The sequence below is a fragment of the Dromaius novaehollandiae genome, chromosome 2, assembly GCF_036370855.1.
Source record: "Dromaius novaehollandiae isolate bDroNov1 chromosome 2, bDroNov1.hap1, whole genome shotgun sequence".
Lineage (NCBI taxonomy): Eukaryota > Metazoa > Chordata > Aves > Casuariiformes > Dromaiidae > Dromaius > Dromaius novaehollandiae.
The window spans coordinates 55433249-55452673 of record NC_088099.1 but is presented as its reverse complement, the minus strand read 5'-3'; the positions used below and the strand labels follow the sequence as shown (position 1 = coordinate 55452673).

The window sequence follows — 19425 nt, the reverse complement described above, 5'->3', positions numbered from 1 at the left end:
TGCAGCACATGCCAAGGCGCGAGGGAGCCCTGCATGCCCTCAGCTGCCCTGGAGCCCCCTCAGCAGCTCTTGCAAAAGGGACAGATCAAAAGGAGGAGAAACAAAAATCCCTTTTGGGCACACAGAGATGGAGAGGGAGGGATATGCACACAAAATGCCTCAAATGCCAGTCTGCTTTTTAGTTGCTTGTCATTCCCTCGGGCTGTGATGGTCGAAGGTGGCTCTGATGCTGACAGCTCTAAGGCAGTGAGCGCTGTTAATGCTCAGCAATAACCAGCAATGAGGATGTCTGGAGGAGGAGGACGTTCTCATACTGCCATATCCCTGCCTTTCTCCCTCTCTGTTGTTGTTGCTGCTTACTGACAAGTGAATGCCAGTAGTTTGACTGTCATGGGAGAGTTGTTCGTCTAAGGAACATAATAAGCTGAATGCGAGATTTTCCCCCCTTCCAGTTTCACTCTTGAGATTAAAAAAAAATGTAGCCCTTACTGTCCTCAAGATATTTTAGCTGTTAGAAACAAGCCTTGAATACTAAGCATTTGACGTAAGAGCTCTTCCTCTTTCAACACCGTCAAGGAGTTGGAAGTGAAGAGAAATGGATTTCCCTTCAGATGCAGTCCCACAACCTCTACATGGTCCTGAGGGTAAAATTCCTGTGACCTCTGGAAGACCTTCATATGACAGAGGATTTGTCATTTGCACTTGCTAAAATCAGGACAAGACTCACTCGGTGCTCCTTCACTAGATGATAATTATATTTAAATATTAAATATGCATGTGGCTTGTTCCTTGATTAGCAAAGCACTTATGCCTATCCCCAAGCAGCGAAGAGGACTTGATTTCAATTTGATAAGCAGGCACCTAACTTGAAGTGTGTGCTTGTGGACATGCCTAGGTCATGGCCCGTATAAGCAGAAAGGCTGTTTTACCAAGTACTGGGTTTTTTATGCCTGTTTGCAGGCTATGCATGCAGTAACTTTCCTGTATGATATATAATATGATCAGGTGCCAGTAGTTACTGTAAGAAGTTAAATAAGATACCACCTGATTATTCAATGTCACTCCAGCTGCTTCATTCACCTTTGGGACTCATACAGAGGCAAAAAGATTAAAAAACGCACTGCCTTCTGTACAAAACCAGGTTGAAACTTGACAGGGGAATAGTGGAAGTAGTGTCGAAAGCACAACTTCATTGGGGCATAACCTCATAGGAATGGCTGTTGGCAGAGCTCTGAATTTTTAAAGCAAGGTGACTTCAAAGTGCTGATACAGGCAGTGCAGTCCCACTGCAGTCTCAGGAGGGCAAGGTTAAAAGAACTGGGGACAGTTGCAAACTCATTTAATAACATATATTTACATTATATTTTCACTTCTAGCTGGGAAGCCTTTAAAGTCTCTCACCGAAGAGTAGAGCTGGCCCAGTGTTGCTTCGCTTGCAGAGACACACCTAGGGCAAGGGAAACATTTCATTAGCCATCCTTCTCTAAGTAGATAGATTGCTATTAGAAATAGGAGAGTTTCTAAATTGATGTATTTTTTTTGACTAGAGAATTTCTCAGCTTTACTGTAGCCATCCCCTGGAAGGGGCTCTGTGGAGATCAGTAGCTTTTGTGTTTTCATACCATCTTGGAAGAGCCAAACAAGTCTCCTCATGTTGGGATTCTCAACAAAACCGTCACTAATCCCATTTGCCTCTTGGCTGTAGACCACTTCCTAGGAGACACGGCCTAGGGCAGCAGTCACCATGCCAGCGGCCCCATGCTGCCATCCTGGGCAGGTTGTTGGCCTTCGGTTTCAGCCTGGCAGTGGGGTGGGGGGATGGCGACAAGGCAGTGGTGCACATCACAGGTGGGAGGGAAAAGGGACATGTAATACAGCTTCACCGAGTGATTCACTCAAGGGCAGACTTTCTTTCCTGGTACACGTAAGGATGTGTCTTGAGTGACTTTATTTCAATCGTCATTAGAGGGTTTTGCAGCCTGATTGAGCACTGCAATTAAGTTCTCCCTTTATGAAACCTTGTGAGTCTAATTTTAATCTTGTTGGCAATGTGGTGATCAGCCCAAACTGATAATGTTTTGGGACTCCTTTGGGTTGTTGCAGGAGGAGGGAGGCTGGTTGTCTGCTGCTTAATAAGAGGCAGCAGGTTTTCCAAGGGATGTCTGCATCCTCTCGATCTCTCTTGAAATGTCTCAGATTTGATATCCCCTTCCCACCCATCCCCCAAGGAGCGAAGGCTCACTGGAAACCTCTGCTGTCCTATCAGCAGGTCACGTGCATGCTGGAGGCCAATCTGTGGGACTTTGACATGTGCCCCAAGGAGGATGAGCTGGAAGGGAAAGCCCCTCGGTGAGGCTGGCCATACAGAGGATACTTGGTCGTGGCCTGGCGCCTGGGAAGGCACAAGCGGGAACTGCCGTAAGGGGGTGCTCCTTGTGGGGTAAGTTCCCAGGGAGCTGCTTGTGCTCTAATTCTCTGTGAATTAGTGGGGAGTTTGTTATGTTGGGGTAGTTTTGGGAGAAGTCAAGAGCAGTAATGCAGGAATCTTCTGGGATTCAAAAAATAGAAGTTTTCTGTAGGTGCTTAACTGTGGACACTGAGGACCCAGGTGCTGGTGGTTGTGGAGGCGAAATGCAGTGGTGCAGAGCTGCTGGCTGCTCATGTCTTTCCCAGAAGAAAATGGCTCATCCGCAGGGTTTTCCCAGGGCACAGCTCCCTCATCAAGCTCCCCTCTCCCCCCCAAAGCAGCAGAAGCCTGGTGCATTTGAAAAGCTTTGAGCTGCAAGGAGGGAAACATGTGAAAGGTTTCTCTGCCAGGACTATGACATTTAAACAGTGCCAGTAGGATTATTTCTGCTGTTTTTTCACTTGCTCTGGTACCTCTGTACATATTGCTTGACTCATGATACCCTCAGTCTCTAACCTTTCTCGAAGCCCTGGGTTTCCCCCCCATCTGTCCCAGGGTCTCCAGCCCAGGGTCAGTGCATTGATACATTTCCATTGTTTTTCCACCATTTCACCTATCATCACAAGAAGTCTTCTAAATGCAACTCGGCAGAGACAGGTTTCTTGCAAACATACGTCTCATGCATTTGATTCTCTGGTTTCTAACACGATTCAAGCTCTGCTTAAAACTAAGGTTGAGGCATTAAGATGGGCTGGCAGGTGTGTGGCTTCTCCAGTGTCCAATAAGGTTATGCTTCCAGCTGAAACCTTTGCTTCAGTGAGGACCCCTACAGAGTCCTCCACCCTCATTTTCATAAGACTTGTAAGAACTTAATATTTCTGAGCCTCCTATTGTCAAATCTGACAGCTCACAGGTGGATGCTCATGCACCCGCATACAGGGTGCAAATGCCTCAGCTTCATTTCCCTAGAAAACAGGGCTAAAACCAGCACGTTTACAGGCTGACAGTGTCGAATGCTCCACTGGGCAGCATCAAGACGAGAGGGGATGGAGAAAACTGGAGCTGGAGGTGCCTCGACAGAGGCCGGCAGGTTAGCAGGGCTGTGCGGGCAGGGACATGGGCAGGGGAGGCTGCGACAAGCAGGAATGAGCAGCAGCACGGGGAAGGGCACTGCTGTCAGTCAGCCTCACACTCTAAAATATCTGTATCCAGTCACGCTCACAGTCACATAGATGAAGTGAAGGTGACTTCCACAGCAGGGCACAGCACGAAGTTGCTGGAGAGCATGGCAGGGGGGCAGTGAGGAATGAGAGGAAAAAGGACTGCACAGGCAAAGCAGCCTTTCTAACTCAGATCTTAATTGTATTTCAGATTTTTTGTTTTCTTTTAACCTCAGCTATTATGCCTTATGAAAGTGCCCATTAGTATAGGCGTGCTGCATAACTACGTTTTAGTCACCTAAAATATGTTGCAGCAAGAAGCGCTGTGCCTGAGTGTAGCGCACCTGGGTTAGGGGTGAGGAGAGGGGAGCCGTGGTGCGATACAGAGCTGGTCAGTAAAATGTCAGCAGAAGAATTTTCCCCTGGAAAATGCCACCAATGGAAAATCAAAAAACACAAAAAGTAAATTTAGCTGAATTGTTGCTTTGGGAGGAGAAATTAAGAATCTAACGCTGCCGAAACTTGCTGCTCAGACTGGTTTGGGACTGTCATGGATCACAGTTCTCATTTTGAAAGATTTTTCATTTCAGGGATTTTTTTTAGTCCTAAAATTTAAATTGTCTTAAAAAATTCACACTGAAACAAAATCTGATTTTTTTTCTGAGTTTTTCACTTTCTTTTTTTTTGCAAAAGTCTTGAATACCCGATGTCCCGATCCAACATCGGGCGGGTTTCGTCACGATCCCAAGGACGAGATTAAGATGCTAAAACCGGTCAAATATCGTACAACCTTTTAACTTTATTTTCCACGAAGTGGGGAGAAAAGGTGGGGGAAGGCGAAGGGGAGGAGAGAGAAGGGGGGGTGTGGCGGACAGATGAATGAATTTTTTGCCTTAAACATTTCTTGGTGCATGGGGTGCAGGCAGGCCACAACCCCGAACAAGCCATCTGTCCCTGGCGGAAACAGGACTGGGCTGCTGCGACCCCCGAGATGGTCTCCCTGCGACCACCCGGGACACACCGAGCCTGCACTGAACGAGACCACAGTCGGGCAGAGACTTTGGGATCTAGACTGTAAATTATTGTCCGTTTTTAGCACAACTTCTATAAAACCTGCTTGGCATGAGTGGCTAAATTTGCTGAAGCCTTAGGCCGCACTCCCTAGTACAGTGAGAAAGGGCCCGGAGCTGCTGCAGGCGGGAATGATAAGGGCATTACCAGCAATTTGCAGTCCTGTGCACTGCTGAAACAGTGCTAATTGCTGGAGTTATCACCTTCTTTGTCAGGACCTTGAGAGATAATGGCTGGACCCAAGAATGGAGACACACCTGTCAGCAGAAACGGCAACAGTAAACGGCCTACCTAGGGACAGTGAGGAGACCCAGTAAGGAGCAGGAGACCCCAGACCCAAATATTACTATTGGTCTGAACTACCACGTGAGGGGTGGGAAAACTTCATTTGAAAAAGCTATACTTGCCGAGGGATTTCTTTGTTTGGCCTCCTCCTCTCTCTCGCTCCCTCTCTCGGCCCTCGCTCCTCGTCCCTCGTTGGAGGCACCCAGCTTGAGCTGTGATTCGAGCGGAGTCAGCGGAACATCCTCGGCCTCGGAGTGGTGGTAGCTAGCTTCCTCTCTCCTTTTCCAACTTTTCTCTGTCTTTTCCCCTTACCCTTGTTCCCTTTTTCCCTTCGCCTCCCCTTCGCCTTCTCCCCCCCCACACACACACCTTTTCTCCCCACTTCGTGGAAAATAAAGGTAAAAGGTTGTACGATATTTGACCGGTTTTAGCGTCTTAATCTCCTCCTTGGGATCGTAACGAAACCCTCCCGATATTGGATCGGGACGGGGGGCGGGGGGGGGGGGGAGAGAGAGAGAGAGAGAAAGAGAAAGAGATACCACCACCCGTGGATCCAGCGGCGTCCCGTTGGTTCTCTTCACCCTGGGTGTAAATTTTAGCGATGTATGTGCAGTAATTACAACTGGAGCAGGGTCTGACCCTAGGTTCCCGCTGAAAAGTTCGGAGCCAAATCAAGGCAAATTAAATAAATAAATTGTAATGACACGCGTGCAGTAGTTACAGCTTGAGTTGGGTGCCTCCGAAGAGGGACCCCAAACAAAGAAATCCCTTGGCAATTACAGCTTTTTCAAATTAAGTTTCCTGCCCCTCATGCGGTAGTTCAGACCAATAGTAATTTTTAGGTCTGGGGTCTCCTGCTCCTTATTGGGTCTCATCGTTGTTCCTAGGCAGGCTGGTTTTTCTCCCTTATCTTTACCGTTGCGGTTTCTGCTGACAGATGTGTTTTGATTCCTCAGATCCCGCCCTTGTCTCTCAAGGCCCTGACAAACAGGTGTTGTTCCAGCAATTAGCACTGCCCCAGCAGTGACAGTAGGTGTTATCTCCCAAGGTCCTGATGAAGAGGATATAGTCCAGACCCCCCCTAATTAACACTGTTTCAGCAGTGAGAGGAGGCTTTGTTTCCCAGGGTCCTGGCGCCCAAGCAGGCCTCACTTCAAAGCCTTGACATCCTCCCTCCCGGAGTGTGAAGCACAGGAATGCAGACTGCTTGTAACTCCCTTATCTTTCCAGCCTGCACCGGCTCTGGGGCCCTTTCTCACTGAACTAGGGAGTGCGGCCTAAGGCTTCAGCAAATTTAGCTACTCATGCTAAGCAAGTTTTATAGAAGTTGTGCTAAGCGGCAGTAATTTACAGTCCAGGTCCCAAAGTCTCTGCCCAATCGTGGTCTGGTTCAGCACAGGCTCGGTGTGTCCTGAATGGTCGTAGGGAGACCATTTCGGGGGTCACAGCAGCTCAGTCCTGTTTCCGCCGGGGACAGATGGCTTTTTCGGGGTTACAGTTTGCTTGCACCTTATGTACCAAGAAATGTTTAAGGCAAAAGTTCACTTGTCTGTCTGCCACACCCCCCACCCTTGACCAGAAGTTCTGGCGTTTGCACAGTTCCAGAACCTAGAGCACCAAACCTTTGTGACCTGAGAAGAACCATCCTCCCTGTCCACATAGGTGACTTGAAATAAAAAGGTACATGTTACAAGTCCATCAAGAGTAACTCCTACAGAATGAATTGTACAGCACTGTTTTCACCCCAAAATGTATTTCTAGCAAACGGATTTGAAGAAAAATGTAATCCAAGCACCAGAATTTTGCAGCATACAAGAGAATGGCCACAGCCATGAATCAAAACTGCGCTCATTTAAAAAAAAAAAAGAAAAAAAAAAAAGCAAGCAGCAACTGCCTTCATTGGGTTGGGTTGGTACCATTCAGTACAGCCAGAGCACAGCCCGAATCCCTGTCTTGGGAGACAAGAGCCTGGACCTGAGCCCTACCTTGTGCTTGATTACCCAGCAAGGTGACCCGTCTGCTCTAGGATGGGTGTCAAACGACTGCCGTGCCAGGTGAGCCGCACCACCAGGTAATTGCTTGCTACCTGTGTTGTATTTTTCTAGTGCTTGGTAGAGTTTAGTTTCTCAGAGGCTTGTACAACAAAGAGTAATCTCATCAAGCAGGCAGGAGGTTGGGAGGGGGGATTGCTTTCTTCTCCCATTTTGCTGTGGTGTGATAGACCCTCGTTGCTGACTTTTGCAGGGAAGAAGGAGCCATTGCTGATCTGGGTGCCTTTTAAAACCAATCACCCGTAAATGAAGGCACTGATGGATGATTTAGCATAGTGCCTTGCTGGAGCAGCACACTAGTTTTGAGCAACTTCGTGCCATCAGCCTGGAGTGCCAGTTCCTCACGAGGACCAGAAAAGGCAGCTTTGCCTCGCAGGAGCCTTCTCTGCGTGCCTGCTTGCTGCACCCCGGCTCATGCCGCTGCATGGGGCTGCTTTGAAGGATGGTCTCTCGGAGGGACCAAGCAGCTCCAGCTGCTGTCAGCATCTCCGTGGCATGTGTGGCCCCATGCCGGGGATGCCCATGGCTCCCTGCTCAGCGCTCCGCAAGTGTGAAGGTGGCTCCTTCATCACCGTCATTGCTGGATGGGGGCTAATGCTGCACTTCCTGCACTGGGAAGGCATTTCCGTAGGTGACTGGCTGGACAAGCTCCTGATGGAAATTAGTAGTTTAATGCTGCTGAGACTGTCTTGTCATATTAACAGCATATCAGGGCACAGAAGATGCCATAGGACCACAATTTTATACCATGTATCAGAAAACAAAAGAAATCACAGTACTGTACAGTGAGATGAGAATCTGTAGGTGCTCTCCACTTGTTAATGGACTAGTACTTCTCTTGCAAAGTAATTCTAGTAATTCTCTGCATATTCAAAAGGCATTTTCCAGCCTCTTGAAAATATCAGTAGAGACCTGTTTCCATCTTTACAATTTCACAGCTTCTGAAGCCCACTAATGGGCTTCCTTTGGGCAAAGGTCCCTGTCTCTCAGCCAGTTTTGTAATGAACTGCAGCTTCTTCCAGCTCACCATGAATGGTAAATGCACAGGTAACTCCCCCCAGTTTTTGCTTGAACTAAGCCATAGCTCTAAGCCAGAATTGTCTAACAAGTCAGAGGCACAGCGCCGCACTATCATTTGGTATAGGATTTATTTAGGAACTCATACCCCAGGTGAAGATGTTAAATGTTCTTTTGCTTACTGATCTGGTGAGGACTCGAGCCTGGCTGTATTTTATTCCTGAAATACTCTAGAACGGCAGAGTAGTTAATGTTTTCAGGTGATACGTATGATTAGCTTAAAGGAAGGAATTGTATTAGTAAAATAACAAGATTTCATTCTGCTTTGGCAATGAGGATAATAAATACTTATCTCTAAAAGACAGAGGTGGACGTGGGCATGATCAAACAGGTGTGCAAGACCAGAGTGGCAAGTGCTGTATAACTCATGAGGAGGATCCTGGGATTTTGTGATGGCATCAGGAAATTTAATCTTGCATCAGCTCTTCCCTGCACACAGAGAGAATAAGGTCAGCTCTGTCCCTGTGATTCCCCATATTACATGCACGAAGAATAGCTTTGAACAGTCTGCCACATCTGGGACAAATACAAGATTAATAGTGTTTTATGTTGGCCTGTACCCTACCTAACTCATTGTTTGTGGTCCGTACCTCCAGGGGATGGGAAGGTCTTGTTAATTAATTCTCTTAATTCAAGCACCTGTAACTGATTTATATACCACTCAGGGCCTGATCCTGCAGGATGCGGAGTGCTGAGCTTTCCAAATCCCCAGCTGAGGGGAGTTACCGGATCTTATGCTGCAACAGCCAGTTGAAAGCACTAGTAATTGGGAAACTTATGCTGCTATTTCCCCAGGGCAGTTAATATATGGTGTTTGTTACTCATTAGTGAGTGGGACTCTTCCAGACACTCTGGAAGAAGGTGGGGGAAAATGATATCTGGAGTAGTGTGGGGTTTTGCTGCTGGAGAAAGGAGAGGATCATCCTTCTTCCAGGAAAGGCAGGGGCAGAGATGTGGCTCTTTAGCAAGAGCTTGAGCTGGTCCTCACCACCTACTCTTGCAGCTCAGAGTGCCTTGTCCACAAACCTGCTGCCACAACCAGCCTACTTCTAAATCTGTCCATGGGGGATGGTTTTGGCACGTGTATGCACACCTGCTATGTGGATGGGAACCAATACCTACTCCCATTCCTCTCTTTCAGGCAATACTGCCGTGTTGGGTTACATCTGGAAAGTCACTGCTGGAGCCGAAGGGCTGGAGACCCCCTTGTGAAAGGTGGGTCGGGCCCACAGCCATGTTTGGGCTCTCGCTGCCCTCTTGGGACGGCGGGACGGGTAGGCATGATGAATAGGCCATTCAGTGGGTAACGGCACCTTTCCTACCTACGGCTGAATCGCCTCAGTAAAAAAGAGTAGCCAAACAATTGGGCAATATTTTAAAATGAGAGGTCACAGTACGCCCTTGTCCTGCCCAGGCTGCAGGAGGAACAGGGGGTTTTGCTCGGTGTGCTGTGAGGAACAGGGTGGCTTTTGCTCTGTGTGTATATTGTCTATATGGTGTGTGACATACAGGTGCAAACAGCCATAAACATAATGCCATCAACAGCCATAAAAATAATGTTTAGTTATTAGCACCAAAATTAACTTCTAAACTTAGGCAAGACAGATTCTGCCAAGCCCCTTGAATTGAAGGCTTGCTCTTACACTTGCACAATAAGGTATTTCAAAATTAATTGTGCTTTTGAATAAGTATTGAAAGTTTCCTTCCCTTTGTATTGCAGAGATGCCATAACAATATGAAATCTTTGAATTAACTATTGCAGATAGATAAACTAACAGAGAAATTTTTTTCCTCTAGTCAAGGGGGAAAAAAATCTCCTTCTGTTTTTTTCCTCCCTTGTGAACATGACAAAAGAAATGTCTATCTAGATATGAGTCTTTTCTCCTAGGATGTATCCTCTGTGTGTGTGTGTGTGTGCATACATGTGTATATGTCGAGCTTTCACCTTCTTTTAGCAAAAGCAGACAGTAATTCTGCCTGTCTCACTGCCCTTTTGTAATAATGCCAGAGAGTCGTATTCATGTTATGGCAGTATTGCTCTGTGTCATGTCCCAAGTGCCCTAAATATAAGCTGAAAGCTTTAAAGCTTTAGCCACCCATATGCAGGGAAAATTAGCCATTAGGTCAAAGATAGGTGGCTTTTTTTGGAGGGTTATTATCTTTCTCAGAAATGCCATAGGAGAGAGCTATGATGTGAATGGAAGCTCTGAAGATGGGTGCCCCATGGATGGTCTGTGTGGAGAGGCAGTCAGCGCTGCCGAAAAGGCTGAAGACACACCAGTCATGCCCTCCAGGCCAGATGTGATGACCTGAAGGACCGCACTAAGCTAGTGAGAGCGAAGTCCAAAATAAAGGTGAGAATGGAAAGAATCTGTAGTGTATTCACCTTATAAGCAGTGGCAATTAGCAAGTCAGATTCTAGTGATGGAGGTCTTGAGTCAGGGTATCGCAGCAGTTTAGTATTTGAAAGCCTGCCAGACTTTTGGGGGTGGATACTGCTGGAAATATCACTTTCTTTTCTTCCTATTGGAAATCCAGAACAGCACTTCAGAAAATCTGTATTCAGAGCGTGTTCTCCTTTATCTTACTGAGAGGAAGGGAATGATTGCTTTTTTCATGGATACAGACATCTCCCATCATTGGACAAACTTTTCTGGAGCATCACAGAGCTACCTTGCAGCCTGCTTGCTCACTGGTTGCATTGGAGGGAGCAAAAATCATCTTGTTTGGAGAGCCTGAACAGCGGCTCCACAGCAGTATTTAGGAGACACACCAAACAAACTGCACCTCTATGACATGGGAATAAGCCTTAGACTTTGTCTCCTGAGGCCCTCCTGAAAGCTGCAGCTAAATGTGGATGAACTGTTGTGGTCCAGCACATTTGAAGCCATATCCGGTGGTGTGCGCAAGGTAAAGGAGGTGCTTGGAAGTACTTTGAGCATCCGTCATATTTGATAGGAGCAAGACTGGGTCACCTTTCTGAAAACAAGCAGTCGCTCGATAAATACCTCTACAGAGTTTTGGATAAAAGTTACAGATTCCCAACCTCTGTGGTGACTGTAGTTATTTTTGCTGGTCACCAAAAGAACCTGCCAAATCCAGGATTAAAGCAAAGAAATGACGTAGATGCATCCACTATGAATTTTTCATCGCTGTAATGTCTGAAATTATTGCTTCAAATACCACAATGCACCAAATAGATCTAAAGCAGGTGATTTTTCTCTAGTTTTGAAGGGCTGGAAATGACACCAACTTCAGGGAAAAGAAATAGTTTCTTTGGGTATCCTAAACAAAAAGGCAACTTTCCTTTATCTATTTGACATCCAGTAGTGCCTAACCACTGTATACAATTTTTGCGACAGTGATGCTTCTGGGCTTTGGCTGCACATCTTCAAACGCTTCACCTGGATTTAATATTCAGAAGGCCAGTGCTAAGAATTTGCCAAGAACCAGCTGTCAGGAGAAAGCTAGACAGCCACTGAGACACTTCTAAGCTTGAACATGACCAGCTGTGTCTTTCTACTTCTGCTTACTTCCTCATCACTAAGTGCCCAGGAAATTACAAAATGGGCTAGTAAAATTTCTTAACCAACTTTCTTCTTGGTTTCCACATGAGACCTTTGGGGCAGGAGACTTGCTTTCCGGAGGACAGCAAGGCAGGGATTCTGCTCTGCCTTTCCCTCCCCAGCCTGCCGATGGTGGGACTAAAGCAAACCGGACTGGTGGCAGCTATGAAAGCCCCGGCTCTTTGCCCAGACAGCTGCAGCCTGTGCTGTGGCCATCAGCGCTGTGCCCCAAGGGCAGCAGCTCCCTCAGGGCACCTGCTTCTGCAGGCGGGTGGGAGGCAAGGAAGTGACTTTCACCCCTCTGAGCTACAAAGGGCAAAATGGAGAAAGCCTTGGGTAAAAGAAGACACAGGAGAAGATTGGACATCTGCATAAATAACACTTTTTACTGTGGCTAAGGCCCCCAAACCTATCCAACTAGGTTTTGATCGCAGACATGCTAATGGGACACCTGGCTGTGTGCTATACTCTACTTCTGCCCCAAGAAGAAACTTAGAAACTTTTGTCTACAGCCTGAGCAGCTCCTAATACAAAATGAAATTCTCTATCTTGCACGTTATCTTTTATCTGGACTTAGAAAAACACAACTGTTGCCATATCGTGTGAAGGCAAGATAATTCAGGTTCCCCACTGGCAATCTGCAGCATCCTTGCTGCACAAAAAGAAGTGCACTCATACACGGCAGTAAAAGATGTTTCAGCTATGCGTGGAATAGATTTGGGCATACCAAGCTGTATAATTATTATGATTTCTGCTTCCTGGAAAATGCTGCCTTACATTTCTTGAGGTCTGATCATTGCTAGAGGCAGCTGCTATTCCGCGCTCAGTTCAGGGACCAGAGATTTCCAGATCATAGCTAATTTCTACCTCGGCGTTATGGGATGGGAATTCAGTGAAGAGTGGCAGGCTTACAGCTGGGGTGTCTGCCTGCTGGCTTTTCTTCAGACTGAGAGCACCACTTTGTTCAGTCCCCAAAATGCATCTGCATTTAATTGTCCTTCCAGAAGCAAGAGAGAGACACTCTTATTCTTCATGCAGTGAGGTTCTTTGGGTGAAAGTCACTCAGTCGCCACTTGGTTGACCTTCTGGGCATAGTATTAGACCTAGATGTTTATTTGGGTATCTTCATTGTGAGAAATGTCTTTCATGAGGGGAAGGAGTTTTACTGGAGGTTATTTAACACCCTGAAGGCTTGTTGTTAATTTATGTCTGTTGCTTTAAATATAAATAAACACTAAGTCTGTATGATGAATGGTGGCAAACAAATAACCTGGAGACAAAAATCTACAAATACTCCAGTGTTAATTTATTTTCTAAGCCAGAAAGAGGGGGGAGATACTACTACTCTGTCACGCTTCAGTAAAACCCTGGATAACATTCCTAATTCCTCCTCTGTCTATTTATCATCTAGCTATATGCCACTGAGCCTATATTATATAGGCAAAGAAAAGAGAATTTAAGACCAGAAAGTAAAACCTGGATAATCTTTCTCCCCCTGCTGTGCTGTCCAGCAGCTTTATTAAAAGAGAGGAAAAAAAAAAAAAAAAAAGAGAAAGAAAAGAGTCTTGTTTTGTGGTCAAGGTAGCTGTGGACACCTCTTTGCAGAAAAGGGAGGTGGGCCCAGCTTCACAGGCGTGGAGCACATTATTGCATTAGAGCAATTGATTTGTGAGGCAGAAGATTGTCTGTTTTTCTCGTCTGAACAATTTAGTTGGCTAGACTTTGCTAATGCGTATGCCTATATCCCTCATACTTTAATAAACCATGCCCTGAGCATATCAGGTTTCGAAAAGGATTCAGTAATTCATTGAAAGGTGGTATAGCTCTTCTTTATGCATCCAGAGCGAGAGCGGAAAGATGTCGGGAAGGTATTATAACAGGGTGAACATTTGTCTGAAATGCTATTTATATTTCATTGAATTGGCTAGCTAAATCAGCTGAAAAGGACTGCAGAAGGCCAATAATGAGAAAGGGAGGCAGTCAACCAGTCAGCCATCCCACAGTGCACAAAGGATGGCATCTTGATGGATGATTTAATGACTCATACATGTGCGGAGGGACCAGAGACCAGGTGGAAATATCTTGGATTCAGGGGACAGCTTGAATGGGAAAAAATCTGATGTGGTACCCGACTTCTCCCTCGCTTACAGTTTTATAATCATTTTGCTGCTACTTTTGATTCCGGGGGGGCTATTCTGAGTTTTAAAGGAAAGAGTCATGCCTGTCTTCTCCAGGTGTGAGTCTCTTCTGATGGGAATTAACTGTCTCAAATTTGCATTGAATTCCACTCACCTTATCAAGTCTGCCAGAACGAGGCTGAACAAGAGCTGTTGCGTTTAACTGAGTATTTTCCCTAGCTGGAATGGGCCAGAAAAAAAGAAAACAAAATACTGATCCTGAAGCAAGGAAGAGTCAAATTCAGGGGATGTTCATCTATAAAGTAGAAAGAAGGAAGAATGGTTTTCTTAATGCACAGTGATTTTGGAGGGGCACATTTCTGCTTTATGGTGAGGTGGCCACAAACTGTGGTAATTAAAACTATCTACCCGTGTCGTATTCGCTTATATATACAAGACTAAACCACTGGTGTCAGAGCAGTACATCAGCATAAAATCTGCTGCAAGTGAAAAGACAGAGAAATGCAAATAAGCTCCCCATGAATTTCAGTGATACATCTGAAAGATCAAGTGTTGAGGGCTGACCTGGTACCTAATTTTGGTTTGATTTAAACACTGACCAATATCAGTGATGTCTGTGCAACCTTTACTGACTGTAATCTAAAACTTAACTTGTTTGAATTAGTGCATATGCAATCCTCCAAGTGCTTTGAGTGCTTTCTTATAGCCAGGCTTCCCATACAACGTGAAAACTCGGTACATGGCTGGCTGACCAATGACTTGGTTAATTATTAGTTGAAAAATCAGCTTGTGCTGCCTTTGCATATTTATATGTGGATGATGGATGTTATCCCTGCAGGGCCATTTTGCTGATGGAAATTGTCCAGCTCACCTGGAGGTCTTTTATTATCAAAGAGAATCAGTGAAATGTCTCTTTGAAAGGAAGAAAAATTCCCCAAACCCAGCCCTGTTATTGGATTGTGAAGTGCCATCAGCAGGGCATATGTTGATCGGGTCCCCTTCTGGGCAAGAAGTCCCAGTACCAGCCTTAGACAATACATTTAAATAATCTCAGGAACTTTGATATGTGTTAAAAATGCCTCCTATGACATTTGCCACTGTCCGCTAACCCAAACACTGGAAATAATTATCTTTTATCTGCACATGTTCTGCATTGAGACCAAGAGGCCATAGAGCTGCACTCCTTTTATTTGCAGTAATGGAGGAAAGATCAAATGGAACAAACATAAACAACCTTTCTTTTTCCTCCTCCTTTGACGTTGTGCACTCCCATTGTAAATACTTACAGGCCAACACCATCTGGGGCAGCTTTTTCCCATCTGCTGTACCCTCAATCAGCAATAAACTGTGAGCCTGACAGGTTCACGCATTTCTGACAAAACCCGATGCAACTGCGATAGCTCTTCAGGGATGAGTGCGGTAGCCTGGATTTGGGCTTGCCTAGCAAGCCGACTAGTTATTCATGGCAATGCAATAATGGGAGAAAAATGCCATTGTGCTGAGTTGGTAATGCTTGGCTCTTACTTTTTCTGGATTTAAATGAGTACCCAAACTGCAGGGCAGTGCAGTGTTCCCAGGCTGCTTGAAGTGTATTTACAGCTGGCTTTTAGTTACTCTATCACCTAAGCATTTTGACTAATCCTTTCTAATTAATCCTTTCTCACTAATATTGCCACAGCCTACTGCTCCTTACTTGCCAGGTTCATTTCTTTTGTCTAGATGGTAGCAGGAATTGTGTCTTATCTGGGTCTGAAAAAGCAAAAAAAAGTGCTCACAACTCAAAATGCAGAAGCTATGTTGGTGAAGTTACACAGGAATAGACAGTGCTACCCACACGTAGTAAGAACACAACAGTGAGGTTTGTTTTTCTGAATTAAAACTGATCAACTAAGAAAACGTACATCATAGCCACTTAACACAGCTGTATTTTTCATGAGTTCTCTATTTAAAAACCCTAAGAGTCTTGTTCCCTTGTTTGCTGTACCCGAAACTGAAGTAAATAGTGTCAGTGATTTACATTTGCAAAAGCACATATATCAACAGCTCTTGCAGGCTGGGACAGTTATTTCATTAAAGGTTACAGAATAAAGGATAATCATCTCAGCTACAGCTTGGTAATAGCTTAGAACAAATTTTCGGATATGAGTGTAGGAAAATATTGGTTTAAATGCTTTCCCTGCAGCTTTGAATGACAATGAGATGGAGAAAGAATCTGAAATAGATGCATAACTTGAACCACAAGCAGCAACTGATAAGAAAACTGGGGCAGAGGGAATGACTCAGTTGGATGTGGTGCAGTGGAAAATCCACATGGGGCTTTGGAAATGTTCATCCATGCCAGTGATAATGCACCAACTGCAGGGATGATTATGACAGTTACAAAAATTCTGAGAGCAGTAATGAAAAACAACCAAGGCAATGAGCCGGTGGGAACTTCAGAGTCAAAGGGCACAAAGGACGACATTTTGAAAAGAAAAAGAAGAAAAGGGGCTGAGAGGATCTTTGATTTAAAGGCTTCTTTCTAAAGGTTTTATCTCTCCAGACAGAAAAATACAAGGCATTTATCTATTCCCTTAGGAGTTGAACAACATGTCAAATAGGAGAAAGAGAAGACCTTCCAAAATAACCAACATTTAATCATCATAAAAATTTGTGCATGAGTGTGACAAAGAGAAAAATAAAACCATGTATCTTAAAAATAAGTATATAACAGAAATATAACTGAATAGTTTTTTAAAAAAGTACAGTAATGTGTGCAGTGACTTTGGCAGAATAGGATAGGTAAATATGCACTGCCACTTGGACTTCTTTCATAGATGACTATCCTACATTTCAAGGGAGTGTCTCCCTTTTTCAGTCAAGTGTCCCCTCATCCTGGCAGATGACATATCAATGATTACTTGTCCTGTTTTGGGACCTGAAGCAAGTATTTTGCATTCTCTTTTCACAGACTTTTTCAGTGTATCTGCCGCATATATAAAAAGGTCTTTAGGGACCTATTATAAAAAACAGTGTTGAGAATAACTCCATTCTTGCATCTCATTTCACACTTTTAGTGACAGTCACATGAAAATGTCCCCTTTGGGGAGAGAGTGACTCTTTTCTTCAGGAATGTTGACAGCTGTATTTAAGCTCTTCTTTACCTTCAGAAAATTAGAAACTGTAATTCAGTTCCATTGCGTCTCTATCAGGGGCAGCAACAGTGGAGGTTGAAATGGTACCCATCACCTCACACATTTGTCACCGTCACCCAAGCCAGTTTATGTTAGGTGGCAGGAACTAAGTTTGAAGTGTATGAAATGAAGACAGAGTACTGCTTCTTCAAACCCCACCAGCCGTGCTACCGTTCCCAGGATCTGCCACAGATATTTTCTTCACTAGCTACGCGCATGCCCTGCCACCATGTAGTCTGTGATCATGGAAATTTAGATTAAGTTCTGCTCTGCTTTGTCCAGTTTATATCCTCATTCTTCGAGAGCCTCGGGTTTTATGGCAGCACATGTGCGTGAGAGTTTCTCCTAGCTCTGCCTAAATTCGCAGAGGTTTGAGGCTACCTGGTGCAACTGGAATCACTTGAGTCACGGGTGACCAAGTGGGGCATGTGATGATCCATTAGCCTTTGTGACCATCCGGTACCAGGCAGCTGAGGACTGGCAGCCAAAAAAACCCCAAACTCTTGCTTTATGTGTCCCCCACATGTTACCCTTAAGACTGGCCTGCACATGGGAATAAGGTATTCAGCACCGTGGACTGTACTGTTTGATACAGTCCCTCCCTCACACGCAATAAAAATCCCCATGAAACATAAACTGGAAGGATGCAATAAACTGCTGCGTCCTGCAAGGTGAGATGGGGAGTTTGTCAGTGTGCTGTGGCATCCCAACAGCAAATTGCAGAGAGCTGCAGGCCTGGAGCATTTTTTTCCAAAACCTTGCAAAGAAAGTGACATATATCCCTCCTCATCTGCTCACTAACAGGGCGAAGCTATAGGTCCCCCCATATTTCCCGTAGCAGGAAGCAGCAGTGGATGGAGGGGTATACCTACACATATATAGACACACACACACACATATATCTCTATATAGTTATGGCTAGTTCAAATCCTGCCCCGGTGGCCTGCCGAGGGCAGAGCTTTCTATACCTCGCAGCTGGGTCTGTTGCCCTCTTCACTTCTAGGGAGGCAGCACCTCGACAGGCTTTGTCAAGGTCCTGTTTTTCCCGGCTTCAATGTTGTGCACAAGCATAATGGAATTGTTTATGAGTAAATCCCTTCCTTTGGGAGAGATCCGATGCATTTTTTTACCTCCCATTAACATCATTTGTGTACTTATTAAGATTAAGAGACAATATTACGTCCTGCTTCTCTGCCGTACCATGATGGCTTTAGGTCTTACCGTCTTAAGGACTTGCAAGTAATATAAAATCTTGGCAAAAGGCAGGAATTGCTATCTGATTGGAGTGGGAGAAAGAAAGGTTTAACATGGGGAGCAGGGGGGTCACTTTTTCATCTGGACTCTAAATCTAAGCATGCAAATCCTTTATTTGTCTGACCAGATGGCATATTTTAAAAGCTTTGGGGTTTTCCTTAATTGGTTTAAGAGCTTTGCTAATGCATAAGGTATAGGGAAAAACAGCTCTATCTTACATACGGTTCTGGGTTATCTCACTGCTGTTTCCAGAACCTCAGATGAAAGAAAATAACACAGCTGATTATGGTATAGAGCTGTATGCTTTGCAGGTTTACATGCCTGGGAGCAGCTTGGGAGCTATCTATATACTTTCTAAGTGCTGTTGTTCAGATTTGTGTTTTGCTACAGATATAAAGCAGAAACTGTTCCAAAGACCTATGTGCTAGGAAGATTTTTCTTGCCTATTATTAGCACTCTGCTTTTGCAGCAAGCGCTTATGAGCCAATATGCACAGTTTTAGAGGACTTCAAAGTATGATTGGGAACCAACTGATATGTGTGTTAAAAAGGGTTTAATGGAGCTGCCGTCACTGTAGCATTCTGTCTTTTTATAGCAAGTTTTTACTGCGTTAAGGAAAACATCCTGCAGATTTCAGTAGGATTGGCATATGGATAAGGTACTTTGCACTATGTTTTTTGTTTATCAGCTACAAAAAAAGGGAGCCATTCACTTTGAACGTTGCTAGCTAGAAGAAGAATGATAAGTAGGATCAGGTCAGGTACCAGCTATTGCCTCTATTTTGGGTTTACTTTTTTTTTTTTTTTTTTGGCCCAGAAAAGGAAAAACATACATTTGCAAGCCTACGGCTTGGTTTAGAGAATGGAAATACACAGTGATTTGCATTCACATTGAAGTTTTTAACAGTCTCTTTTTCAGAGCCACTGGATTATGCTGTCGTTGTCACAAGGCAAATTCTATTTTCCAAAGTTAGGGCAAACTTCAGTGACTGTCTTTCAAAATGTATGATAGGCTCCCACAAAGGATAAGCCTTTAGAAGTGGTTTGCAAAAACCACATTGAATACTAAAGCTGACGTGATCTGTGTGTGGTCATACTGATCTGCAGGAACATCTGAAGATTTGACAGGGAATCATTCATCTTAAAGCCTAGGATCTGCTGATTTATATTATCTATATTTCCCTTTATAACACTATTTGTGATTCTCCTTTATTTCTCCCCCCCCAGGAAGCATGTAGAGATGC

The 19425-nt window shown here is 44.8% G+C and overlaps 1 long non-coding RNA gene across 1 annotated transcript; it reads right to left on the bottom strand.

Moving 5' to 3' along the window:
- Positions 1–1323: 1323 nt before the first annotated feature.
- On the bottom strand, positions 1324–5824 carry LOC135327302 (uncharacterized). Its single transcript, XR_010387405.1, has 2 exons — positions 5463–5824; positions 1324–1447 (listed from the first exon to the last, which is right to left on the bottom strand). It is a non-coding gene; the product is annotated as an uncharacterized LOC135327302 (long non-coding RNA).
- Between the last annotated feature and the right edge of the window lie 13601 nt (positions 5825–19425).